Source organism: Toxorhynchites rutilus, chromosome 3 (assembly GCF_029784135.1).
Source record: "Toxorhynchites rutilus septentrionalis strain SRP chromosome 3, ASM2978413v1, whole genome shotgun sequence".
NCBI classification, from domain to species: Eukaryota; Metazoa; Arthropoda; class Insecta; order Diptera; family Culicidae; genus Toxorhynchites; species Toxorhynchites rutilus.
Window position 1 is genome coordinate 155,112,911 of NC_073746.1, and position 12,205 is coordinate 155,125,115.

The 12,205-nt window shown below is 39.1% G+C and overlaps 2 long non-coding RNA genes and 1 pseudogene across 2 annotated transcripts; 1 reads left to right on the top strand and 2 right to left on the bottom strand.

The window, feature by feature from the left end:
• Nucleotides 1-3,834: 3,834 nt before the first annotated feature.
• Nucleotides 3,835-4,777, bottom strand: LOC129779009 (uncharacterized). Its single transcript, XR_008743546.1, has 3 exons — nt 4,740-4,777; nt 4,243-4,680; nt 3,835-4,186 (listed from the first exon to the last, which is right to left on the bottom strand). It is a non-coding gene; the product is annotated as an uncharacterized LOC129779009 (long non-coding RNA).
• Nucleotides 4,778-5,667: 890 nt separating this feature from the next.
• On the top strand, nt 5,668-6,593 carry LOC129779257 (uncharacterized). Its single transcript, XR_008743610.1, has 3 exons — nt 5,668-5,705; nt 5,765-6,199; nt 6,256-6,593. It is a non-coding gene; the product is annotated as an uncharacterized LOC129779257 (long non-coding RNA).
• A 3,982-nt stretch (nt 6,594-10,575) lies between these two features.
• On the bottom strand, nt 10,576-11,719 carry LOC129773586 (FAS-associated factor 2-like; annotated as a pseudogene).
• Nucleotides 11,720-12,205: the final 486 nt, after the last annotated feature.

Here is a 12,205-nt window from a genome sequence, read left to right on the forward strand (position 1 = left end):
AGTAGGTTATAAGTATTGTAACTTTAATTTTTTTCAACTAAGTAAACGATGAATAAGGTGTTTTGCGCTAAAAATACTGCAAATCCTTCTCGTATCGACCCTTACATAATCAATGATATCAGCCAATTTGATATGATATCGATTTCATCGCAATTATCCATAGTATCAATAACCGGTATGCATTATCAAACCTAAAATTTTCGAAGATTATCTATGACTTTGATCAAATCGCGTGTTGAAACCATCGTAAATATACGAAACTGCAACTTTCTTACCATATACTGACGACATTCAATGGCTGAAATGAATCTAAATTGAAATAAAATGAATAATCACCACCGAATCTTGCTTTTCAGTGCGTAAAATAAACACCCTCACTTTTGTAGTTCTGAGTTCTAATGTAGATGTCGCATGAGCTGATTCAGCTTTGCGTAAATTCGTCAATTGGCGATCTAACGTACAAATCTACACCTAGGCGGCGCTGCGGTGAAAGTGATGATGGTTTTAAATTTTGCCATGTGAGCTTATGGAAGGTTTGTAGTTCTTTCCATAAATTACAATGTTATAATCATAAAAGATTATTCGATTGCGATGAGTTTATAAGAAATTTAATTCTGCGCAATTTTATATATAACATGTTATTTATTTACCTCTTTCAGTAGTGAAAACTATAAAAATGTTGACAATGGTTGAATTAAAGAAGAAAATTCGAGAGCACAATCAAACACAAGTAGAAAAATGTACGATTCCTGCATGAGAGAATTACCTTGAAAAGCCCGGAAGTAAAATATACGTGATTTGTTTTTGAGTTTTAGGTTACATTAGCATAATTTTCTTAGTTCAAAAACAAAATCCATATGTCTCACCGATCGTTTAGGTTTTGCGTTAGATCGCCAATAGAGTAATGAGAAGTGTGTCGAGAGTAAAGTGTAAAGAATAAGTTATAGAAATAGAGTGAGTAGAGAAAGTGAACAGTAAAGAGCAGAGAGTAAACAGTAGATAGCGGAAAGAGTGTAGAGTGAAGAGAAAAGAGTACAAAGAGTAGAAAGCAAATAGCAGAGAGTAGAGAGAAAAGAGGATAGAGAGTAAAGATTAGAGAGAGTGAGAGCAAAGAATTGAGAGTACAGAGTAAGATAAAAAGAATATAAAGAAAAGAGAGTCGAGAGCAAACAGTATTTAGTAGAGAGAATAGAAAGTAGAGAGCAAACAGTAGTTAGTAGAGAAAATAGAGACTAAAGAGTAAAGAGAAGATAGTAAAGAGTAAAGAGTAAAACGTAAAAAGTAAAATGAAAATTGTAGGGTCTAAAGAGAGGACATAATAGAGAGTGAGAGCTCTAGCGGGCCACAGACATTTTATTGGTCGATAGTTTGGTCGTTTTTTTAATCATTATGGAGATTTGTATATGGGTACATTATACGGAGTCAGTATATTTTTGAAAAATTTGTGCTTCAAATCAAGGCAACCCGGCTGTTTAGTTGGCTTGGTTGGGCTAACAGTTCAACCCGACCAAACTATAAACCGGTATAAATTCTGCAATCTGCGAGAGCTCTAAAGCGTAGAGTATGAACAGTAGAGATTAGATAAACTAGAGGGTGAAAAGAGAAAATGAAGGGTACAGGAAGTGTAGAGCAAGAGAGTAAAGAGTATAGAGAAGAGAGAGTGAAGATTTGACAGTAGAGTGTAGAAAGAAGAGAGCAGAAAGTAAGGTGCAGATAGTAGAGAGTAGAGAAAGTAAAGCCTGATTTAGACCAAGACGGGTCTATGGTACTAGGTGAGGCCGTTTCGTCACTAAGTTAGTTAGGGGAGCGGTATATGAAAACAGTACGGAAGAAAGCAGAAGGGGAATTTTTTCCTTGAAGTGTGAAAGAGACAGACTGATCACGAGCGAGCTTGGGCACAAGCGTATTGTGTTTTGTTTACAAACAAAACACAGTAGACTTCCATGATGGCTGAAGAGTGATTTTAGCAAGTTGGCCCACCTTATGATATACTTCTACGCGCCTTGATTTAGACGATGCCAGTCAGCGCTCTAGTTGAGGTATCCAGTGAACAGAGAACAGACACTCTGTTCAAGTTACTTGTACCAGTATCGAACAAGTAATTGGCCTCTAACTTGAACAGAGTGTCTGTTCTCTATTCACTGGATACTTCAACTAGAGCGCTGACTGGCATCGTCTAAATCAGCCTTAACGTAGGAAAACGTTAGAACGTTAACGTAGAAAGAAACGAGTGAAGAGTGTTAGCGCATACAGTGCGATTCACATACAACATACACGTCACGTTCACGTCCCGTCACGTCACGAAACGTCAATGATTCTACCATGCAATTCTCATGAAAACATTCACATACACCAGCAACGTAACGACCCGTCAGCATACGTTCAACGAAAACGACCGGCAGGGTTTGTAGAAAAGAATAATTGACGGAGACGGACGGCTCGTTTGGTTTTTGTCTGGGCTTTGTGTCTCGGCTTTTGTTTTGATTTGGTTGCACAGTAATTTACATCTACATCGACATTAAGCTAATTGAACAGATCAGTGATGCAACACGTTTCATTAGACATTTTTACCTCTAGTTGGACATTTTTGTAAACATTGAGTTCGGGGCACAAATTATGGCCCCACATTGAAAGTCGCCACCAGTCGCAAATGTCCAATTACTGGTCGAAACTGACTCCAATGCGACACTGAGTGGTGCCTCAGCATATCGCTTTATAAGTAACTTACTGTACTTTTTATGCCAACATATCTCTTTGGAGCTAAGTCATTCGGAGTGAAAATCATTCGCGACTAGTTGAAAGAATTATTCTATTTATTATTATTGTTGCATAAGGGTCGGACTACGGGGTTTAAGCATTTAAATAATTGAATTCAATGATTCTCATTGAATTTTTCTAAATTTAGAACTGATTCTAGGCATGCTGATTTGAAAGAGGGCATTGCAATTCAAAATTGTTGTAGGTGGCGACACCATGAATAAAATTCAGCCTGAGGGCATCCGTATACTAGCACATAGGATTTGACAGCGTCAAACATGTCCGGGTCGCAAATGCAATTTGCGACCACTGTCACTCGCGAGAACTGCCAAACTCTCAAGCTGGTGTAAAACAAGGCACTTAACATACTATCAGGTGGGTCAAAACGTGAAGTGGTTTTCTGCAGCCATTTAAAAAATACACAAAAGTAAATTAAGACGATTGAGCACAATTTGTGGAATATACTGATACTTTATGAAATACTCATTGCTATATTCATTATATTCATTACGTTTTACGCAAACCCTTTTATTTCACTTAAATTCTTTCAATTTCTTAAGTTGGTTTACATTATAATATAATACTACATTTCAAGTGATCAACCTAGGGTTCTACGTTTTATATTATCATTCAGACCCTTGTGATCATCATGATCATTACATTTCACATAAATTTTTTTTTCAAAAAACAATTCTTTTTTTAGTTAGCGAATGGGCGCACCTTGTTCCATAGATTTGCCTTGAGTTCGCCGAGTAATTTGATAGGTTTGGCAATGACAGCTAAATTTGTAGCACATCTTGACTCGCGGATCATATCCCCTTGCCCGGGGCTTGATAAAATTAAATAAATCATTCCCCACAATCCGTTTTGCCTGCCAAGATCGGGTCGATGAAATGTCAACAATCGACCTCAAATGCTGCCACCTTGCAATCGAGTTATCGACCTTTCATATGCATTCATCGAACAACTTGACGCCACTTTTTCGCCAACATGTGCAAGGCGTCGACCTGCTTGCAGCGCTGCTTTCAGCACTGCTTGCTGCTTGTTTGTATTGGTTTGTTATTGAAAATGAAAAGGAAATACATTGATCGATTTTAAACATATTTATTATTATTCAAATCCGACTGAGTACATTGATGAATACCTCCTTGCCCTTGATGACACAGATATGTGGCTGAGGAGGATTCTTCAATGTGCGTGAAGCACGGGATCTCCGATGGGGAAAATTGCTCGAAATACTATCGATGGCCAGGTCCTGCTGCGGTTGCTGTTGATGCTGTTCCCCGGAATAGCACCCTGGACTTAAAGGATACTGCTGCGGGAAAGCTGATGCTGTTGGCTGGTGTGACAGAAGTGGAAATAAGCAATGTGGTGATAAGGGAAATCATCTTTCTCATTCGCCGATTGATTGAGTCGGATGTATTCATAGCTGAAACAAAATAAAATGATTAGTAAGTGAAAAGCAGAAATGAATTCCCTACTCACCAGTTGTATGATCCGGATAAAAATGCGAACATTAAAATATCATGCGAATACGTTCGCTTACCTCGCCTATTTTCATTCTACTATACAACGGAATCAGTGCATTCGGGTTCCTCCGGGGTGGTAATTCAGCTGAGCAAGTTGATAAATACCTCCTTGTCGTTGAGTTTTCGTGTCTGAAGAGGATTTTAGAATGTGCGCGAAGCACGGAACCTCTAATGGGGAAAGTTCTCCGCAATACCATACCATGGGCAAATTCTGCTGCTGCTGCTGTTAATGCTGTCCCCCGGCATTGCCAACAGGGGTTGGAGGTTACTGCTGCAGGAAAACGGATGTTGTTGGCTGCTGTGATAGAAGTGGAAATCCGCACTGTGGTGATGGGAGAAATCATCTTTCTCACTTACCGATTGATGGAAGCAAACGAGTCGAATGTATTCATAGCTGATAAGACAAGATAAAATAATTAATAATTAAAAAGCCGAAATATATTTCATACTCACCAGTTGTATGATCCATTTGTTTTTGTTTGAGATGACATTTTAGCGGAGTGGAAAAAAGAACCACCAGTGATGCCATTTGGTTTGTTTAATTAATCAGTATTTTCGACTAACGAACTATCCGCGTTGACGATATTGGGGAATAGGCATGACAGTATGGATTTGCAGAAGGAATGAATACACTTTTAAAATGAAAATTATGAATGAACATGATTTTTCCTTAATCAAATTAGTACTCTATGTAAGTGAAAATCACTATTGCCTGCAAGTGGTGAAAAAACGTCATAAAAAAATATGTTTTGAGATAATTTTATATTATAATGATAAGTTTTTTTGAGAATATCTGAACGTCTATAGAAAATAATTCAAATTAGGGTCATGACAACGTACTTTAAGTAGAAAAATTATGCCAAGAAAAAAATTTCATACAAATTTTAGCAAATATAAACTGATTCGGGCCGACTAATATGATAGAGAATAGTTTGCCTCATACAAACTAATGCCGTATCCAGATGTCGATACCTAATCGTCGTCATCGTGAATAGGTAACAGCGTTACGGTCGTTGTTAGGTCGATGTTTTTTTCGTCGATTGGATTGTGGGTTTGAATTATTTTCTATAGACGTTCAGATATTCTCAAAAAAACTTATCATTATAATATAAAATTATCTCAAAACATATTTTTTTATGACGTTTTTTCACCACTTGCAGGCAATAGTGATTTTCACTTACATAGAGTACTAATTTGATTAAGGAAAAATCATGTTCATTCATAATTTTCATTTTAAAAGTGTATTCATTCCTTCTGCAAATCCATACTGTCATGCCTATTCCCCAATATCGTCAACGCGGATAGTTCGTTAGTCGAAAATACTGATTAATTAAACAAACCAAATGGCATCACTGGTGGTTCTTTTTTCCACTCCGCTAAAATGTCATCTCAAACAAAAACAAATGGATCATACAACTGGTGAGTATGAAATATATTTCGGCTTTTTAATTATTAATTATTTTATCTTGTCTTATCAGCTATGAATACATTCGACTCGTTTGCTTCCATCAATCGGTAAGTGAGAAAGATGATTTCTCCCATCACCACAGTGCGGATTTCCACTTCTATCACAGCAGCCAACAACATCCGTTTTCCTGCAGCAGTAACCTCCAACCCCTGTTGGCAATGCCGGGGGACAGCATTAACAGCAGCAGCAGAATTTGCCCATGGTATGGTATTGCGGAGAACTTTCCCCATTAGAGGTTCCGTGCTTCGCGCACATTCTAAAATCCTCTTCAGACACGAAAACTCAACGACAAGGAGGTATTTATCAACTTGCTCAGCTGAATTACCACCCCGGAGGAACCCGAATGCACTGATTCCGTTGTATAGTAGAATGAAAATAGGCGAGGTAAGCGAACGTATTCGCATGATATTTTAATGTTCGCATTTTTATCCGGATCATACAACTGGTGAGTAGGGAATTCATTTCTGCTTTTCACTTACTAATCATTTTATTTTGTTTCAGCTATGAATACATCCGACTCAATCAATCGGCGAATGAGAAAGATGATTTCCCTTATCACCACATTGCTTATTTCCACTTCTGTCACACCAGCCAACAGCATCATCTTTCCCGCAGCAGTATCCTTTAAGTCCAGGGTGCTATTCCGGGGAACAGCATCAACAGCAACCGCAGCAGGACCTGGCCATCGATATTTCGAGCAATTTTCCCCATCGGAGATCCCGTGCTTCACGCACATTGAAGAATCCTCCTCAGCTTCATATCTGTGTCATCAAGGGCAAGGAGGTATTCATCAATGTACTCAGTCGGATTTGAATAATAATAAATATGTTTAAAATCGATCAATGTATTTCCTTTTCATTTTCAATAACAAACCAATACAAACAAGCAGCAAGCAGTGCTGAAAGCAGCGCTGCAAGCAGGTCGACGCCTTGCACATGTTGGCGAAAAAGTGGCGTCAAGTTGTTCGATGAATGCATATGAAAGGTCGATAACTCGATTGCAAGGTGGCAGCATTTGAGGTCGATTGTTGACATTTCATCGACCCGATCTTGGCAGGCAAAACCTGAGAGAGAGGAGCCAGCTCGCGTGTGTTGTGATGGCCCTTATGTCAGCGCGAACCAGTCACGGTGAACCAAGGGGAAGTATTGAAATATGTAGAAAATTTTAACATAACATTTTATTGCAAGAAATTTTATGTGAAAATGATTTTGACGTCGGACTACATCTTTCATTTCTATACTGGGGTGTAAGTTCAAAGCTTTAAGAACGAGAGCGTTACATTAGAGAAACAGGATTTCGAGCATTGTTAGTTGATAGAAATGGTATGTTAACCGCTTCATTCGAAAGATAGAATGTCTAATGTTTGTTAGTTATTGATCCAAAAACTAGTTTCAATAGCTCAAAAATTGCTTTGAAAGCAAGCTATTGAAATCACAAAAATCTGTATAAGCAGGTGCCAGCTTGGAAATCCACTCAATTATGATTGTATAGCGAATGGATCATGTTATCGCTGATCAAGATTGATATGGTGAAGCTAATTATATCACACCTTTTAGTTTTGTGGACGAGACTGATTGGTTCACCTTCACTATCTGTTCGGGCGGTTTGAGGAAAACCCGCAGACAACAATGGTCACACACTTACTAGAAATAAACTATCAATTTTTAGGTTAAAAGTTCTCTATATTTCTCTGGTATTCTTCGCTTGCATTTTCACGTTAGGACGTGTTCGCTCTGACTGTTTGGAAAGGAATGATTTCACTTCGTTACGCTGCTGTACTTCATTGCCCCCTGATGGGCTGATGCGCAGTGGGGATGACGTGACGTGCGTTGATGTTGCTGTTGTTATTGTTTTAGTGCTTTTTCTCTATGTGGTTCGTTTCTGCTTCGGTAGGATTATTTTGGAATTTTGTCGTTTGTATCATGGTCGAATAGAATGTGAAACTGAATATCGTGCGCAGACTGTGCACTGGTTTTGTAGAAAATGGGTTTGTGGCTACTTATTTAATTTGTGGCTCTCAATAGGCGGATTAATAATACATGAATCTTACTTCCGTTGAAAACGGAACACTATCGGTCAATTTGATTGGACATTCAGTGCTTCTACTGCCTTGATAAGCGACCTGCATGCCAAATTTGAAATTTGAATATGAATTTGTCACCAGCGATGAGCAAGAAAGGAAAAAGACGTCGAGAGACTGGCAGTATAACTCTCATTTTCTTCCGAATCGTGATCACTGCCTATGCAAACAGTTGGTACTGCATCCTTTTTAGTCAACCTATTATTATTTTCATCGGACACAAAAAAAACTTTCCTCAAAATGCACCTGGTAGAAACTAATAATAATAAAATAATATATTCCACATACGCTGCACATTGCGTCGGGTAAAGGGTAATATCGGGGTCATAACCGGAGGGACGTAGGACTACGCCAAAGGTTGTCAAAAATAGAAATATTGGTTTATTTTCATTGTTTCGAATTTAGGTCAAGTTATTTCACTTCAGAAAAACAAGCTCAAAATACGTAATTCATTGTTTCATATTTGTATACAGTGCAGATGTAATGTAGACAAACTAAATGCGCAAACCATTATCAAAGCAGTGAAGCAATAAAACATCCGAGTAAACCTTCACCTTCAACATTAGCATGTTGATTGTTTGGTGCCAAGAGCAAAACTTCATCTCAAATGCTGTGAAAAACATCGTTTCCAAATTAATAATCCACAAATTTGTGTCTGCACCACCTTTCGCTGAACAGCTACAGTAATCCGAACCGAACCGGTAATGTTTTGACAGCGTAGTGATAGCAACCGCCGCAAAACGAAACATTCGAAACACCTTTTGTTTTCAATCGAAGAAAACGGCTCTCGCCGCTGGAAAATGCCTTCTTCACGCCCAGCTTGACTTTTAATCCGGGAACCATGAATGAATTCGCGAAAACTAAATGAACGATCGGAAAAAGTCACAAATGAGCCGAAAACACCCATAAATTCACGCAAGATCTCATCCGGCAAAGGAATCATAAAAATTTGTTTGCTTATTATTTCGGATATTGTTTTAGAAATCATCGAAATAATTCTTCAGGACAACTATATCGAAATAGTCAGAAGTAAAAGAAACTTGTTTGAGTGGGCCGATGCTGCTGGAAGCCATGATGTGGGCTGACCTAGTACATCTTTCATTGTATCCCACATGATCAGTGTTCAAATTTTCGTTTTCCCCCCATATATTCCTGTTAGACGTAGTCCTACGTCAAAAACCAAATCGAGGATAAAAACGCACAAAAATACTCACAAACAAAGATTCACGTCAAGTTTGAACACTTTTCTCATAGATGAATGACAACAACTTGCTTGATTGAAATTGTCCGATTTGAATTTTCTTGATGAGTAAGCGCAAAAAGAATAAGAAGAAAACAAACTATCTGTCATTCAGCTGGCTCCTCTCTCTCAGGGCAAAACCGGCAAAACGGATTGTGGGTCGTTTGGCATTTGACGTGACGGTGCTGGTGGAAGCATTGACTGCATGTGTGAATTGGTGGAGACGTTGACGGAACGTAGACGTTCTTCTCCGTAACGTGCTATGTGAATCGCACATAAACCGGGCTAACTGCGGTTGGATGGTTTTGGCTAAGCACACTGTGGAAATTGAAAAACACAAGTTTTTGGAGTCCAAATTTTCTCTTATATTTCACTAATTACGCATCACTTGGTAAACCACTTTGTCGTTGGTAGTTAGTAAAAAACTGGGATGATGAACCACGTTGTGCGCTGTTTTTATGTTTGTCGGAAGTTGGTGGGGTGATTGTCCTGTAGGCTCCGCTCGGCTCGCTCGGATGCTGTTCGTTTGTAATGTTGTAACTCCATTCATCTCGCTCTCGCGCGTTGCGGGGTGATACGATGGAATGAAATGTAGATCAATTGCTTCGAGTAGTGAATGGAACATTTCTGTTACTGACAAAATAGAGGATTTCAATTGATTTGTTATCGCAATTATAAACAAATCAGACTATATAACGCACCAACAAACCGGCTCATTCGTGAAGCCGAAAACGTTTTTTATTAGTCAGTTTGGAACTAACCGATTTTAAAAACGAATTCGCTATACGAATGTAAACAAGCGATGTATGCCCAACAGATGCTCCGCATGTATGTGTAGCAAGAGCCCTATATGATTGTCAACACCACCTAGTGACAAATACCTGCAGATATTCTTCAAATGAGCCAATATCTAATAGCCTCACCGTTGGAGATGTTATCCATCTTATTACAGTAACAAGTGTCCGATTTCATGAAGAATATTTTATTTCATCTTTAAATAATTTAGGAATATGAACTGTTTGATAAAACATAACATAATGAATATTTTTTCTCACTATTGTGTTTTCTCAGGCGAAACATGAGGCTGAAAAGAATCCTATCTTCCAGACCTGAGGGCTGCTGATAGCCCGTGTGCATATACTTATTAAATTACACGGATAATGTCCAATCATCAATTTAGAAGAGAACCAAAACACAAAACCAACATAATCACAACATCAGGGCATCAAATACGTTGTTTTATTCTTTCTTTCTTTGTTTTTAAGAGGCTTTAAACTTTGAAGTTCATTCGCCTCTATATACTTTATTATTGACAACTTTGTAAATTTTGGAACCTTGCTAAGGGTTTTCCATTGCTAAGGGTTTCTCTGTAAAAGGGAAAAAAGCATCACTCCCGGCAAACAAAAATTGCCTCCGGATGGCAGAAAATAAAATTATGTACATCCTAAAAGCAAACGAATGATATAGTCATGTTTTCAGTTTCCTATAGCAAACAAATATCTTACCTGTGGGTGTGGGACGCAAGGAATCTCCGTTCTAACCGCAAACCACTCGGTAGTTTGAAGACTATGCTGATCGTGCCGGGTGCTCCCGGCTCTGGCTCGGAAGGCACTTGAGAAGCTTATTCCGTTTCGAGCATCTCGATGTTTTGCAACCTCTGCATCTCAGCTAGCTTATCGGCCTCGATTGCCTGTTGAGCCGCCAAAGCTTTTTCGAGTTCCTTCTGTTTCCGACGTTGTTTCTCCTGGACCGCGCGTAGCGACATTTGGTATGCATAATCCTGCTGTTGGCGCAGTGTTTGTGTGAGATCTCTTTCCAATCGATCCTGGCGGGCTTGGTTGTGCCAAACTTCATTGTCATTGACAACGGTTTCCATGCGTCGTATCAGTTCTTCGCCATTTCAATGACCCTCCATGCGACCCATAATGACCATTTTGTTTGCCCTCAAAGCGATAATCACAAGCAGTGGATAGGCGCGGTATCCTTCTAGAGAAGATATGTCACAGGCCCAGTACAGCATCCGCCTATTGACGTATTCGATGACCTGAGCGTTAGAAAGCGTGTCTCGGCAAAACGCTTGATTTTTCGTTGTAAGTCTGAATGAATTGCAGCACATCGCATCTCTAGAACTGAAATGAACTGAAAAGTTTAAAGCCTCTTTAATCCAACATCATCATCATCACATCGCCCAAAGGGTCGGTTACAACTGTAATGATTGAAGTCATTATTCAGAAATGATCCGTTAAACGCCGCTCATGTGTACTCACTTCTTTCTTTGTCCTTGAAAATGTTCAAAAATGCGGTCACGATCGAGGATAGTGTGCTGTAACAGAAATTGAACACGTAGTTGCCCACAAAACCAATCATTCCACCCACACCGGACGGTACGGGAGCTCCCGGTCCGCGCTGGGCTGCGAAACCATGCTGCAGGAAGAGATCGTTCACGACCTGTGGCGCACGGGATTCAGAAGCGTACGCAGATGGACGCCCTCCCGTATATTCAAATGCTCCTGGAAAGCTACCTCCAGATCCCACTGATGACGAATCAGAATGCCCCGGCATACATTAATATCCTCCAGACCGGTTATGTGCTGGAATTTTAATACTTTTTCCGTCTGTTTATTCGATAGGCCATCACTGTCCATGATTAGAAGGCTACTTCAGCTGTCAGGTAAGCCTCTGTGTTTCACTGTGTCTCACCAGATTGAGTGCAGCTGGTGAAAGAGAACAATTTGAATTCGTCATGGTTAATACTGTCAGCATAGTAATGTTGGTACATAATTCACTATCCACATCCAAGAATCACGAGCTTATTTCAAATCACATTCAAAATTAAGTGACATAACTTTTTCAATTGACCGGTCAAGAATTGAAGCAATTTTATTAATGCTGACTGCTAGTGTAGGTAAATCATTCTATACCTTCATGTTCAACGTAATCCTACATGAAGCACTTTGATCGGTGTTTTTCGCTGAAGAACCACATAATTTCTGGGAGAAAGGTATTTTCAAGCTGTGTGAAAAATAATGTTTCATGAAACAGAAAAACAACAACAACACAAGAAATGATGTCAGAATGAAAAAAATGTGCGAAAGTAGGCTGGAAATCATATTTTGAGTTTTTATTTTCAA